The 14,994-nt window shown below is 58.0% G+C and overlaps 2 protein-coding genes across 4 annotated transcripts in view; one reads left to right on the top strand and one right to left on the bottom strand.

Annotated features, from left to right (window-relative positions):
- PLA2G6 (phospholipase A2, group VI (cytosolic, calcium-independent)) overlaps positions 1-3,778 on the bottom strand; it is a 39,638-nt gene extending 35,860 nt beyond the window's left edge. For all 3 annotated transcript variants that reach the window (XM_004675664.2, XM_004675665.2, XM_012720640.1), the window contains exon 1: positions 3,691-3,778. The gene's annotated coding sequence lies outside the window, so the exon portion shown is untranslated. The remainder of the gene's footprint in view (positions 1-3,690) is intronic.
- Positions 3,779-14,763: 10,985 nt separating this feature from the next.
- Positions 14,764-14,994, top strand: part of MAFF (v-maf avian musculoaponeurotic fibrosarcoma oncogene homolog F) — a 12,191-nt gene continuing 11,960 nt past the window's right edge. The window contains exon 1 of the mRNA XM_004676447.2: positions 14,764-14,994. The gene's annotated coding sequence lies outside the window, so the exon portion shown is untranslated.

Here is a 14,994-nt window from a genome sequence, read left to right as displayed (position 1 = left end):
GGGGAGGGGGAAGAGGGCTGGAGGAGATGACTCTAAAGTCAGTGCTGAACTCGGGGTGGGAATGGGGGAGAGCCCTCCCCAGCAGACGGACAGGGGAGCACGGGGCACAGCCGCCCACAGTCTGGGCGGGTGCAGGGACCCAGCAGCACAGGCGGGCTGGCGCTCCCCCGCCACCCCTGCGCTCCCCTCCCCCGTTTGGCTGCCAGCTGGACGGGGCAGCAGAGGGCGGGCGCAGGTGGGCGGTCTCACACCCGCTCAGCCCCAGATCCTGGTTCCTCCATGAACCCCTGAAGGCCCCTGGCAGGACTCAGGCGGGAGAGGGAGGATCAAGTTGCCAGGTCTGGACCCGCCCCCCACCCCCACTCTGGGCGCTGGGATTGCTCCTCCAGGGAGGACGGGGCTGGGCTTCCTGGACCCCGAGCCTGCCAGGGTCTCTGCACATCGGCCCTTCGGAGGGCAGGGGCGCTAGCCCTGCAGTCTGCCCTCCCTGCCTGAGGGGAGCGCAGTGGCCAGCGCAGGAGGCAACAGACTCCCGCTCTGCCGGTCCCCAGCCCAGGCTCCCGGTCACCTCCCAGAGAGGCCTTTCACCACTGCACCCCCAGCCACATCGCCCCCGTCCGGTACACAGAGCAGGCACCCGAGAGAGAACACCTGCGAGGACCCAGACACTCAGTGGGCAGGACCCCAGGAACTGTGCCCTCGCCCCTCCCGCAGCCCAGTACAGGCCTCCTGCTCCTCAGAGCCCCCGGCCCTGCCCTGCGTCCCCACAGGGGCAGGTCTAACTGTGGGGAGGTGTGGCTGCTCCTTGGGGTCCCACCCCCACCCGGCCCCTTTGCTTATCTAAGCACCTAGCCCCATTCTTGGCTCAGCCAAGTGGGTGGTGAGTGAGTGAGAACCAGTGAAGTCCCCAGGGTCGACACCTCTGAGGCACCGCTGTCCCCTCCCACGTGTCCTCACGGGTGGGACAGACCACAGCCCCTCACAGCTCTGCTCCGCAACTGAAAAAACGTGGTCCCGTCCCTTGGTGACGGGATGCGTCTGGGAATCGACTCTGGGGGCGCTTTCTGTGTGAAGTGTCAAGGTACCCCGCGAACCCAGCGGGTCCGGCCTGCTCCGCCCTGAGCGACACGGGGCGTGGCTGGGATCCCCGTACTGCGGTCTGCCCTAGGCCCACACTTTTCTGAAGTGCAGTGGGCAGAAGGGACAGGCTCGGGGCGGGGGAAGCAACTCCGCTGTCCAGGAAAGGTCTGGACGGGCCTGCGGAGATAGATTTAGGATTGTCAGAGTGGAGACGGCGCTTCAGCCACCGAGCTGGATGAGACCACCAGGAAAATGCGGCTGCACCAAAGAGGAGGAGGCGGGGAGCCCCAAGTGTCCCCCCAGGGAGCCACCCGTCTAAAGTGAAACTCTGAACACAAGGTCTCCCCTTCACCGAGGCCCCTTGCCCTCCCACACACCCCGCACACGCTCACGGCCACTCTCACACAGAGCAGTGCAGCTCCTCCTTCCTCGCTCTCTCCATGATGTCATTCTGCTGAGCGAGGCAGAAATGTCCTTTTGTGGATACTGTCACCTAATCAGCAAGGAACCCAGGGAGGGAGAAAACGTGCCCGGGTCACTGACAGGACAGCAGCGATCCTCGCCCAGGGCCCATCACAGGGCTCCAGTGGGCCGAATTCAGAATCCCGGCCCCAGCCTGAGCAAGTGCAGAGCCGGGGCCACCCGCACCTCTGCTCCCCCCAAGTCAAGTGGGAATGACCGGCCACACCAAGGGCAGCCTCCGGCACGGCGGGCAGACGCTGCCACCTGTTCTGTGGCCAGGAACGAAGGAGGTCAGAGTAACATGAGGGAGGCTGACTCAGCAGTGGCCAGTGAAGGCTGCCAACGACAAATCAAAGACAACGGCCGGCCGGCTGTCCTTGTTTGTGTCAGAGCTTCCCCTTTCCTGCCTTCAACGCGACAGGCAGCCACGCACTCCTACGGAACCACACTGGGGTGGGGCAGACGGCCGGAGCTGCGGCTCTCCCACCGGCCCTCAGTAACTCCGAAAACAAATCTCCAAGCGTCTTCCAGAGCAAGGTGACCCAGCTCATCCCAGTTCAGATCTGTATCTCACGCTGGACACCAGGGGCATCACTGACTGCAACGCTTCCATCTTATTTCACCCACAGCATGTTAGGGTCCAGGGTAACAAAACAGGTCAAAAGCTGTTCAGGAGGCTCCCTGGTAGCACAAGGGGTGAAGTCTCAGCACTATGAAGCTACTGCCAGCAGCAAGAGTTCAATCCCCAGTCAGGGAGCTGACCCAAATGGCCAGCAGACCTCCCCTGTCTCTCCCGCTGTTCCCCTCAGCAGTGGATTTCAACAGAGCTGCCTGTTCTGCTCCTTACTTTTTCTCTGGTGAATCCTCTCTGGTCTCCCCCACCCCCGCACCTCTGGCCTGTACCCCAGCTCTTGTATACATAAACATTTTAAAAAACAAAAACAAAAACCTGTTCGGGATCTCATTTACGAGCCCTGCCCCTCAAGGAAGCAAAAATTGACAGAGGCGGCCTCAGACCCACAGGTGACGCCAGAATCTGCTGCACTCGCTGTCCTGAGTATACTATTGCTTGCAGTAAAATCTCCCCCTCTAACTCTCCCTCTCTGACTCAGGCAGGAATTCCTGCACCAAAGTTAAGAACCTCTGGGGTCCCTGCACCCCTGATTCACACAGCCATGTGAGGACAGAAAATACAACGTGCCTGTCACAGATGAGGAAACTGAGACTTGGACAGAAAATAACCTCCAAACTCCAGGAACATTTTAAGGCAGAGACAATAACAAAAACACTGCATTCAGCCCAAGGGTGGAGTGTCCGCCTTGCCAAACCAAACCTGCCTAACATCCTGTTGGGCTGGTAAGAGGGCAGGTGAGGGAAAGCTGCCCAGGAGAGGGAAGGTATTTGTTTGGGGTCATGTGAGTAGTTCATTAAAAAAATGTCACAGATCCTGAGGGCAGGGCCCTCCCTGCCCACACCCACGTCTGCCTCACCCAGTCACACGGCACACGGGTCACACTGTTGTCACCAGCTGCCTGGTCATCTGGCGCAGGAAGTGGACGCATGGCAGGGGGCACGTATGGGGATACTGGGGGACAGGTGGGGAGGTGGGAGCGTGCTGGGGAGCAGCCACTGAAACAGGGAGCCCATGAAAGAGCAGCAGGGAGTCAGGAACGGGAAACAGCCTGATGGAGACGAGAGACACGGTGAAGGAATGCAGACAACAGGTGAAGGTGGGGATCAAGTGGGACTACACAGACAGAAAGGTGGGGAGCATCTAGAGAGCAGGCCCCGACCATCAGTGCAGCTGGGGGCTCCGAGGGAGTTGGGGGGACAGGGGTTGACTGAGGAAGCCAGGGCCAGAGCGCCACCCAGGGAAGCCTGGGGACCGAAGAGGGCCCAGGATCGAAACTGGGGTTCCTGATGGCGGGGGACATGACTTTCGGATGCGTCAAGGGTGGTCACGGGTTGGAAGAACGGACGCTGAGGCACTCGGGGGTCACAAAAGGGTCAATGGAGGACGTGCCCAAATCGGGGACCAGGACGAAGGTCCCAAGGCGGGTCCGATGGAGACCACTAGGCCCTGGGCGCGGCCGTGGGAGAGGTTTGGGAAGGGGCCCCGAGGCCCCGCCTCCCTCCGCCGTCACTCACCTCGGCTTACTCAGCACTTCTACTTCCCTTTACTTCCGCAAACAAACGCATCCTGGCTCACGTGACGCCCGACCACGCTCCTCCCCAATCAACGAAGCCCAGGCCCTCGGGCCGCTGAGGCTCCACCCCCTCCCCGCCCCAGCGGCGCGCGAGGAAGGCGGGAGCGGGCGCCGCCATCTTTTGTAACTGACCAATAAGAAGGGCCTCTGTTGCCGAGGGAGGCCGGGCTTAGCGCTGGAGCCAATCCTGGGTGAGGGGCGGGGCCATGGGTACGGGGCGGAAGGTCCGCGCGCTGCTTTTTGGCAGCCATGTTGGTGAGGGGCCAGAATCTGACCCCCGCCGCCCTATTAAAACGGTCGGTTAGAGACCCTAAGTCTGAACCTGGTGTTAACGACGGCTCGTAAAACCAAAAGCCAGCAAAGACGTGGGCCCTGCAGGGACGATCGTGCCGGAAACTTCCAACTTAGCTTTGCCACATTCAGAAAGAAAAAAAAATTAGGGACACGCAGCTAAATTTCAATGTCAGCTACACCACCAATCTTTTTTAGTTTAAATGAAAAACAGTAAATACAGTTACGTTAAAGTGACGTATTCCTTGGCATTTGGAAGACCTGAGCTTATCTTAGGAGATATCTTAGCACTTTTTTAGTAGAAACTTGAGCAAACGACTTGGTCTGAACTCATCCCAGAGTTGTTAATGAGTATTAGAAATAAGTCACCCCCTCTCCACTCACTTGCTGTGTCTGCATTCAATAAAAGACAATGGAGTTTCAATAAATGACAACTGCCATTGCTGTGGAGAATGAGATACTCTGGAAAGAAGCAAGATCTTGTGAGCATACATCTGCTTACTGAGCTGACCCTGCTCCTTCTCCAGCTCACCTGGCAGCTTGGACTTTTCTTCTAACGGTCTCTCAACCCTTGGTCTACCTGAATCCTGCAAATTGCTTTTTCTGGTCTTGTGGAAAATGTAGCTGCTGCTGTTATTCCTGTGAAAAGAAGAGTGTTCCCTTCTGTCTCTAAGTTCTTAGTGTCAACCACACAAGAGCAAGGTCTAGTGAAGAATCTAGACAGGTTACTAAAATGAACCATAGTAACTAGTATCTGCAAAAGCTTTACCTGTTCCAAAATAATTTTGAATCCATCATTTTGGGTTTGTAGTTCCTCTTTCTTTTCTTTTTATTTTCCTTATCTAGTTACTCTCTGTTGGGAGTGACCAAGTGCGGGGATTTACTGAGGGACTGGATAAGGGCAGTAATAAATTAGGCCTTGCATCCAATTAACTGGGCCTTGCATCAGGGATGGGACTAGCTGAAGGTGATAAAGAACTGGGCCTCACATTAAGGACACAGCCATGAGTCACCCCTTTGAAATCTGAGCTTAGGACCTATATAGGAGACCCTTCCCCCTTATTGAGTTGGCAGTAGCTGCGGACCCCACTCTAGGGGCTCTGTCTCAGCTGCTGTCCGGGAGCAATAAACTCTGCTAGCTCAGCCTTTCTGCCTCCGTTTTTCTTTCTTGCGGCCACTCATTGAAGTTGGGACAAAACACTCTCATCCACATTTTATAGATGAGGAAACTTCCCTTAAACTGAGACTAAAATTTTGCTGCAAGAGTTTCAGCATGGAACTGAGAGGAAGGGATCGAGAGAATTCGCAACGGATATATCCTGCCCTCCACATCCCAACCAATTGAAATTAAAACCATGGCTATCGGGGAGCTTACAGGTCATGTGTTCCACTCACTGCTGAGCAGTCTGACTGAAGAAAACACAGATTCGACAGGATGAGTGTGTTGAATTTGGCAACACAGACACACAACTACACCTGAAGTGCAGAAGAGGCCAAATTGAAGCTGGATCAATCATTGGAAATACTCAAAGATTTCAAGGGAAGAATTTAACCTAAAAAAACCCAAGGGCCCTAGGAAATTTTGGTGAAAACTGTTAAATGAGTAGATAAAGCAAGAGATGGAGTAGAGGGGATTATACCATGCCATTCGAGCGACAGAAAGGCAGGGCAAGTCAGCACAGAGAATGCACTCTGTGGCTTTCTGCAGGACTTTGCCCTGGGGCTGTGCTAGGCAGAGAGCTCTTAAGGAGTCCTGGGGTCCTGGGGTCCTGCAGCTGCAAACATCCATGAGCAGCTCTGTCTTCTACTTGCCCAGACTCCAGAGGGTCAGTCTAGGCCAGCTGTCCTCCCTCAAGAGTCAGATGGCGTGTAACTAACTGCTCTGCTAACATGCCGTCATACACTCTTCCCTTGTCTGATTCTGGCAACTGAAAAGTAGCGCTGTGGTACTCGCCACATGTGACAGATAAAGAAACCGCGGCTCTGCAAGAGGAAATGATCCCCAGTCACATGTCACTGAGAGGCACAGCCAGAATCAGGACCCGTCTCGTCGTCATCTCCTCTGCTAAAGTACTGGAGCAGCTGCTAGATGCCAGGTGATGTTCTTGGATGAGGAAACCACAGCAGACACAAATCCTTGTTCTCTGGGGCTCACAGCCTAATAGGGAAAGACAGACAGGCCTCCCTGGTGGCACAGGGTGTTAAGCACAGCACTATGAAGCTGTCCGCAGCCACTCAGCACAATCCCCGGCCAGAGATCTGACCCACAGGGCGCAGCAGCCCTCTCCTGTCTCCCCACTGCTCCCCTCAGCCGTGGATTTCAGTGGATCTGCCTGCTCTGCTTCCCATTGCCTCTGGTGAATCCTCTCACTGCTCCTGCACCTCTGGCCCGTACCCCAGGCCGTTCTGTAAGCATAAATGAGAGAGAAAGACGGACAGACAGTGAGTCAAGCACAGGGCATTTCGCTAGTGTCTCTGGCTGAAGTATCACGTCATTCAGGGGACACGGGCACCTCCTGTGTTGAGTCGGACTGTGTGTGAATGTGCTACTGCACCAGTCTTGCCCTTTCTCTACGTCTGAGCATCTTTATAATTAAAAGTTGGGCGGGGCGGATGTCGTGTGGTAGAGGGTGGCAAGTGCTATGGCAGAGAGACGAGGGAGGGCTGCACTTTCAACAGAGTGGCGGGGGAGGCCTCCCTGAGAAGGGAGAGGTTGAAATAAAGACCTGAGGGAGGCAAGGAAGTGAGTCATGAGGTAACCTGGGAAAGAGTGTTCCAGGTGGCAGAAAGGGCAAAAGCCCTGAGGCGGGAGTCTCCCTGGCTGGTTTCAGGAAAAACAAGGAGGCTGTTGTGACTGGAGTAGAGTGAGGAGTGAGTATGAGGAGCCTCCCCATTGGCCCAGCGGGTTACAGCGCAGCACTGTGGAGCTGTCCACAGCCGCTGCAGCACTTGAGTTTGACCCCCGCCAGCGAAGTGACCCACAGGGCGCAGCAGACCTCTCCTGTCCCCCCGCTGCTCCCCTCTGCAGTGGATTTCAGTCCATCTGCCTGTTCTGCTTCCCACTCTGTCTCTGGTGAAGCCACTCACCCCCCACACATTTGGCCTGTACCCCAGCTCTTGTATGCATGAATAAATAAAACCTTAAAAAAGAAGGAAAGAAAGTGAGTGGGAGAGAGGCGGTGGGAGAGAGGCGGTGGGCGAGAGGCGGGCAGTCCAAATGACGGGGGAGCTGGTGTAGACAGCAGAGACCGCCTGAAGACTGTCTTTTCTCTCTGGTAATAAGGAGCCATGGAAGGTTTCTAAGCAGAGAAACCACCTAATCCGATTTACATTTGAACAGATTATGCCTGCTCTGTATGAGCAGACTGGAGGGGCCGGGCTGGGACCAGGAGACCCATGAGAGGGCAGCCGCAGAGACCCGTGAGAGGCGAGGACGCGACTGCAGTGTCACCTACACAACTGTGGGGTCATCAGAATCGGGATTTGCGTGATGACAGTGTGGGCTAGAGGCGACATTCGAGAGGGCCTGTTAACTGCGCTCAGTGGGAGCTGTGTGAGGGGCTGCAGCCACGGTGGCAAACTGCCGCACCTGGCCTTGCAGACCGGAGTTACGGGTCACACCCTGCTCTTCGCTGACAGGTGAGTGCTTCCTGCAAAGGCAGAGCCGAGTAGTGGTGACGGGCCCACAAAGCCTCAACTATGTCTGCTTGGCCTCTACCGGAAAAAGACATTTACCAAGTTCTGCTCTTAAGTTGGGATCCAAAGGTTGATTAGAAGATTGCCAGCTGGGTTAGGAAGGAAAGAACATTGCAGATGGAGAGCACTGGCCAGGGCCAGCATCGTGGTGTCGTATGCATGGTGTGGGAGGTTGACATCAGCACCTGGCGTGTGAGCAGGTGAGCAGGCCCGTGGGCCCCAGAGGCCAACCGAGAAGCATCTCGAGCTGCAGGCTGAGGGTGGGGACCTCAGCCCCGCAGCCAGCGGGGGCCTGAGTGGGTCCAGCGGGAAGCTGAGTGGAAAAACCCTCTGCCGCTGTGGGGGAGGGGAGTGAGGGCGCAGAGGCCACTGGGCAGTCGGTAATGATTACACCAACTATGTGGCTTCGGGGGCCTCGTGCCCTCCTCAGGAAGGAAACCAGTGGGGTGACCTTGAGCTGCAGGCAGGAGCCACATGTGTTCCTCTCCGGGGGGAGAGGCAGTCCTGGCCAGCAAAAGCAGGATTTCCCCACTCTGGGGTCCCGAGGTCCAGCTCCTGGGCTCCAGAGACAGATGGGGGCCTGGACAGAGGCCGCTTCTCTCCTGGGGGTGGGACGCAGGCCCAGTGGCGAGGGAGGGGCAGCCAAGCGTGGAGGCAAGCTGGCAGCAGTCAGGCCTCAGGGTGGGGTCCGGGTGGAGTCGGGGGCCCAGGGTCACTGCACTTTCTTCGGCCGGTCATTACGAAGCAGCCGCCCCACGCACGGCCTCACTCTGGCGTGGGGACAAGAGACATTTCTAGTCTTGTCCTCAGAGTTCACAACTTGCCTAAAAACCCGATAGCTGTTTATTGCAAAAGCACCAGGAGAGAAGGCGGATGCTGCTTCCTGAGCTCCCGCGGCCGCAGCGGCTGGCTAGCGAGCAAGCTGGTCGCCTCAGCTCAGCCGTGAAGTCCCTGTCCTCACCTGGGGCGCGGATACTGCTGCTGGCGGTCACTGGGAGCCCCAGCGGAGAGGGACCCCTCTGTGCAAGCTGGTCGCGGGGCGGGGACGTGGCCCAGAAGTGACCTGTGACTCTTCTGTTCGTTGGCCGAAGCCAATCACAGGACCAGGCCAAACCCCACTTCCCCATGTGGGCACGAGAGGAGCCCCCGTAGCTGTGAGTTTCCCAGGGTTGACAAGGCAACAGCATGCTCTTTTGTGAGGGAAGCGAGAACCTTCCAGGCTTCACAGCCACAAGCCACGTACTCAGCCGGTCTTCAGCGTTATGGTCTCTAAAATGCACGTCCGGCCACCGAATGCGACCTTACCGCCATGTTTTGGGACAGCCCCGGAGCGGGGAACTGCAGGAGCGGGACGGGGCTCAGCAGGTCAGCAGAGGCGATCAGCATGCGGCAGGTCTCTGGCCTCAGAGGCCGGGATCAGCACAGCCCAACAGGCGGAAGCATGGAAGGCAACCAGATGCTGTGCCAGAACCTGAGGAGACCAGCAGGCGCTAAGAGGCCAGGTGGACCCCAGCCAGGCCCTCCGCGGCCCCAGCTCCGCACGGCACCTGGAGCGCTTTCTTCTCCGTGCCTCCACACCGCAGCTCTCGGGGCAGGCTGGCCTTCTTCCCTGCCGTCCTGGAAAGAACCTACCTGGGCCACAGCAGGTGGTGTCCACCGGGGCCCTGCGCTCTGGCCAGGAGCTGGAGCGGGGCCTGACACCCCCAGCTGGCAGGGAAGGGTGGTCAGGAGGGAGATGCCGGCACACAGGCGCCCACGGAGACCAGCTGGGGCTGGCGGAGACAGACGGCCACCGGCCCACATGCTTGAGAGGACAGGGCAGCCTGGGGCTGGGGGACAAGAAAGGGGGACAGGACCTGGATCAGGGGGGCGAACGCACTGGACAGCCAAACTGCCAGAGCAGGGGTCATCTCTGTCCCGGGAGCAGCACCCCGGTCCTGTTCTGCTCCCCAGCCGCACGTTGGTGAGCGGGGAGAGCTGAGTGGCCCCTGGGGTGCAGTAACCCGAAGCGGAATCACAGTGACGCCTGCAGCTCCACTGTCAGGGAGTGGAACGGCCTCGGAAGACGTAGACCCCCCGGCTTCTCCCTCGCCGGCCTCACCCTCTTGCTTGAGCCAGGACGGGGCGCGGGGGTGCTGGGACAAGTCTCCACTCACCCGGGAAACGCCACCACGTTCCGACTACATGCCGTCCTGAGCTGGGCACAATTCATTAGGACCGTGTCCTCTCTGTCCTCCCCGAGCTTGTGATTCAAGAGGGGACAGGTTGTCATGGAGGAGGCGGGGTCCCGGCGAGGAGGGCAGGGCCTGAGAACTGCCACTGGGAAGCCCACTGGGAATTGAAGACAGACCGGGGAGAGGCCAGCTGAGGGGTCCTGAGAGCAAAAGGTGTTAACGAGTGGGGGTGCGCTGGGGGTGAGGCCCCGGCACCTAGTGTGGGGGACCCAGAGCAGGGAGAGGGCCCTGCGGCAGGGAGACAGAGGCCGGGCCTCCAAGCCTGGGACAAGAGTGAGTTTGAGGCCGACAGGGAGCCATGGCGGCGCCAGGCAGAGGGGTAACTGCTCAGACGTGTGTTCTGAAAGCGCTCTCCCACGTCTGCATGGACGCTGGCTCAGAGGTGCTGGAGGCAGGCAGACTGGGCGGGAGGCCATCGGAAGTGGCCAGGAGAGAGAGGCCGGCCCGCCCTCCTCCTGAGACCACAGCCCAGCAGAGAGCGGGAGAATTAGGCCGTGAGCTCACTGGGGCCTGGTGAGTGGGAGGAGGGAGAGGACCTAGCCAACTAGCCGGCCTGGTGGCCTGGTTCCTCTCCCGGGCGCCTGATGCCGGCTGGTGTCACCGCCTGTCAGAGAGGGCGGTGCTGCTGGCATGTGCCCGTGGGTTGGCCAGCAGGGAGGGGCGGGGGGGTCTGCACAGGCCTGAAATGTGCTCAGGTGACACCTGAAGTGGGGGCCTGGGAGGGCAGGAGGGAGCAGGGAAGGAGGAGAGATGAGAGGGGAAACCAGGGGCAGGTGTTTTCCCCGCAGAGGAGGGGGAGCTCGTGAGGCCATGGAAGCACAGCTGGGGCTGGGAAGAAGGCAGGGGTGGCCGGAGAAGGGGGCGCTGATTAGGGTCCCAAAGGACTCCAGGAGACCCAGACCCCTGGCTCCTGGCTGTGACTGGACACTGACCTAGAAATGGTCCCTCTGCGGTCTCCCTGGTGGCTCTCCCTACACGCGGGCAGCTGGGGGGGGGGGGTGCAGCTGGTGAGTTGCAGGTGCCCAAGGTCCGGGTTTCCAGGCTTGGGGCTCAGAGAGCCCTGGGAAGGGCCCCCGAATGGGAGGGCCGGGAGGGTGGCTGTAGAGAGGAAAGATAAAGGGGAAAGGGAAGCAACTGGGCGTTTGTGCAGAACTAGGTTTCTGTGCCCTAAAATATCAGTTTGCAAACAGAAAAATGTATTTTCTAAAATAGACAAAGCACTACAGATAATTCACAAAAGAAGACACCAACTGGTAGCAAACATACGGGAAGCTGTTCAGGCTCATTCATATTCAGGGAAATGCAAATCCAGCTAACATCACTTGTTTTCTATTTCTGCTAGAAAATTAGCAGAGCTAAGAAGCCCTGGAGCTCACCCAGCCAGCAGGGACGCAGCCCGTCGCCGCAGGCACCCTGAGCCGTGGCTCTGCCTCTCCCCGCCTGAGTTTCAAATCTGTAAAGCGGTGGCTGCGAAGGGGTGATAGAGCCCCTCAGATTTTGTGAGATTCGGGTTCGTGGTAGCTGCTGGCCTTGTGTGGATTTGTTCAAATCTGGTTTTCTCCGTCTGGTGACCTCTTGCCCAGACCTGGACACTTGAAGACAGTAGCCCAGCAGGACCCCCTGGGGGACCCCAGGGAGGAAGGCCACCCCTACTAGAGGGAAGGCCCCCTCCCCTCACAGGCCACCTCTCCCAGCTGGGGCCAGAGGAGCTGGGAGGGGCTGCAGGAGGGCCTGGCCCTTGAAAGAGGCCTGAGTCCTAGTCTCCTCTGCAGGGACTAGCTGCTTGGTGTTGGGCAAGTCTCCGCACCTCTCGGTCTCGGTCTCGGTGTCCTCCCTGCAGAGTGGCAGGTGGGGAGAGGATTAGGGTGATCAGGTGCACACACCCAGCCCAGTCAGCTCCCCAGACGACTGATGAACCCATGAAAGAGCCCCTTTCCTCAGCTTTCAGCAGGGTAGATCATTTGTGCACCGGACTCCCAGTGCCCAGAGAAGGAAAAGTGGGTGTTCTAGAAATGCTGAGGTGTGGCCGAAGGACAGCTCATTCTTTGGATGGCTGGCTTACTTAGCAGTGGGAGAACAGAGCTGGGGAAACACTTAATATGCAAACAGGGGCCCAGCGCTTAGCACAGTGCCTGGCACAGTGCCTGGCACAGAGGAAGCGTCTCATGAACATATTAAGAATCTGCAACATAGTCAATAATAAGCAGCACTAAGAAATCGTAAGAGGAACGTGATGGGTGGAACACTGGGAGCAAGATAAGGGCCCAGGAGGAAGAGAAGCCCAAAGGAGGACAGGAAGGCCAGCGCTGGTCTCCCCCACTGTCGCCAGCTCCTGGCTGTTCTGCACCATGGGCATGAAAGGCAACCTCAGCTGTGACTTGAGGTTATTTAAAAACGACTCACCTAAATGTGGTCACAACGCAGGTGGGGAAACTGAGGCTGGGAGCCAGGCACGCCCCACCTGGGGTCAGCAGCGGGTGCTCTCAGCACAGAGCCTTGCTCAGGAGGCCTACTGCCATTACTGAGCACCCACTGTTGGGCCAGGCACCCACTGTGGCCAGGGTCTCCCAGGGACAGTCTCGGTGCTATTTGGAGTTTTGAACCCTGGGGCAGGTAAACACGGGACCGGCATGGCCAGTAAGTTTCTTCTGGAGTGTGCTGGCAAAGGGTGGCTCCCTCTCTAGAAACTGCTGATGAGGCCCCTCCCTGTGTGCAGGAGGTGGGTCTCCTACAGATGAGGTCACTGGTTTTGTGTCACTCACCTGGAGAAAAAGCAGGTTTCCCCGAAGGAGTGTCCGGGGACTCTGGAGTTTTTATCCTTGCTTTTATTGATCTTCTTTTATTAATTGTGCCAAGAACTTACAAGACTGCTCACCTAATCCCACGTGGTCACAACGCAGGTGGGGAAACTGAGGCTGGGAGCCAGGCGCGCCCCACCTGGGGTCAGCAGCGGTGTGCTCTCAGCACGGAGCCTTGCTCAGGACGCTGTAAGTAAACCTAGTTTACAAAAAGAGAGTGAGGCTGGGGGAAGTCAGGCCACTCGGCCTGTGAGGTGGAGGCCAGGATTTGGGTCACAGGCTGTTCTGAGAACCCCTGCTTACGATTAAACGAAAGAAGGTAGAACTTTTTATTACAATGAAAACTGCAGATGACAGAGAATTTCTATATGCTCTTTCCCTAGCTTGGCCAATTTATAAGTTCTTTAAAATTTTCCTTCAAGCCCCCTATTAGTCTGTTCGATCTGTCTGTCACATCTGGCATCTACTCCTCTAGCTGCGTCTTTCTTCCTCCCTCTCTTTATCTGTCTATCTAGCCATTAGTTCTGAACTAAATTGCTCACAGATGCCCCTTTTATTCCTAAATGCTCCAGTGTGTTCCCTCAAATCAAGGTGATTGTCTTACACAGGACAATGCTTAACATCAGGAAATGCACACTGGTCCCACACTATTGTCTAGGCTGCAGCCCTTATTTGGATCTTGTCCATTAAGAATGTCCTCCAAAGCTAAAGAGAACCCTGGCTCACACTGTCTGAGTCTCCTCAGGCTCCTCCGGCCTGGAACAGTGCCCAGCCTGCCTTTGTAGATCACGATCACGTCATGTTTGCAAACGTACAGCCCAGTTATTTCGGTCGGCCAGCTCTTGCCCGCAGCCGGGCCCATCATGCGAATCCTGCAGGAAGGGCACAAGGCAATGCCATGGCTGCTCACGGCCTCTCCGCGGCTCCCTGTGCCAGCTGGCCCGTTGCTGGTGTACGGGCCGTCATGGCACTGTGAAGCAGGTCTGGGCTAGCTACCGCTTTCCATCCGGAGATGCTCTGGAAATATGTTCTTCATCAAAACTGTGTGTGTGTCTCCTGATTCTTGCCAGACACCATTATTATTACTATGGTGTTTTCTGATTCAATTATTCCTGATACCAGAGAAAACTTTGCCCACTTGTCTCAGTGTAGACTCACTGGGTTCTAATCCCTCATTCCCACTATTTAGTTTTTGGGTTTTTTTTTTTTTTTTTTTTTGCTGGCTGAAATGGAGGGTCCCCAATCTGTTCAGGGGCAAACAGTTTGCCCGTCTGAAAGGGTCTGGTCATCAAAGCAGTGACGGAGCTGTGGCGTGCACAGGGATCTTTCATCAGCGAGAATAAAGCCTGGCGGGGTAGAGGGGCACCCGGCCTCCAGTAAGTTGATGGTGACCGAGCAGGTGGCAGGACACGCGGGCAGACGCTGGACAGCGCTGGAGGGAGGGCCAGCCTGGCGCCATGTGTCGGAGGGAGAAGGCCTAGGTCTGCGCTTCGACATCTGCAGCTGGGGGAGAGGCAAGGGGCCCCGGCACGCGGAGGGGGTCGAGAGAGGGTTGAAGATCTGGAGGGGTGTTTGTGGTCCCCGACGAGCAGCGACGGACGGCGAGGGTCGGAGCAGGCGGTAGGACCGAATCTGCACTTCGAAAAAGCTGTTCACCCTGGAAATACAAATCCGGGGCTCATCGGCATAGAGATGGTGTTTGAAACCACGGGACGGGGTGAGATCATCTAGACCGAGGGTGTAGGTCGAAAGGAGAAGGGGCAGGGACCGTGGACTGTAAAACGACACTAATGACACTCCACCCACGGGGCCCTCTCGAGGTGTCATGCGGACGCATCCAGCCCGGGCTCTGACCGGGATTGAGTCCCGGGGGCGGGGCCGGGCCGGAGGGGCGGGGCCGGGCGGACCCCGGAGGGGCGGGGCCGGGGCCCGGAGGCCGCTCTCGAGCCGAGGGGCGGCCGGGGAGGTGACGTCACCGCATGACTGGGTTTTTATGAATGAAAGGAATCCTGTGAGTGAGTAATTCCGGGAAGCTCGCCTTACAACTCCGCGCTGCCCCCCGCGCCGCCAGCCCCACAACAAAACTCGGCGCGGCGCTCCCGGGAGCCCGGCTCCGAGCGATCGGCGGTCGGCACCAGAGGGGAGACAGACCGGGCGCGGCGGGGACAGCAGCCCGGGCGAGAGCGGGACCCGCGCGTGCCAGGAGCGCCAGGCCAGGCGGGCCGA

Source organism: Condylura cristata, unplaced genomic scaffold (assembly GCF_000260355.1).
Source record: "Condylura cristata isolate star-nosed mole 26May11 unplaced genomic scaffold, ConCri1.0 scaffold00004, whole genome shotgun sequence".
Lineage (NCBI taxonomy): Eukaryota > Metazoa > Chordata > Mammalia > Eulipotyphla > Talpidae > Condylura > Condylura cristata.
Note: the sequence above shows the minus strand (reverse complement) of the source record. Positions and strands in the feature narration are given on the sequence as shown.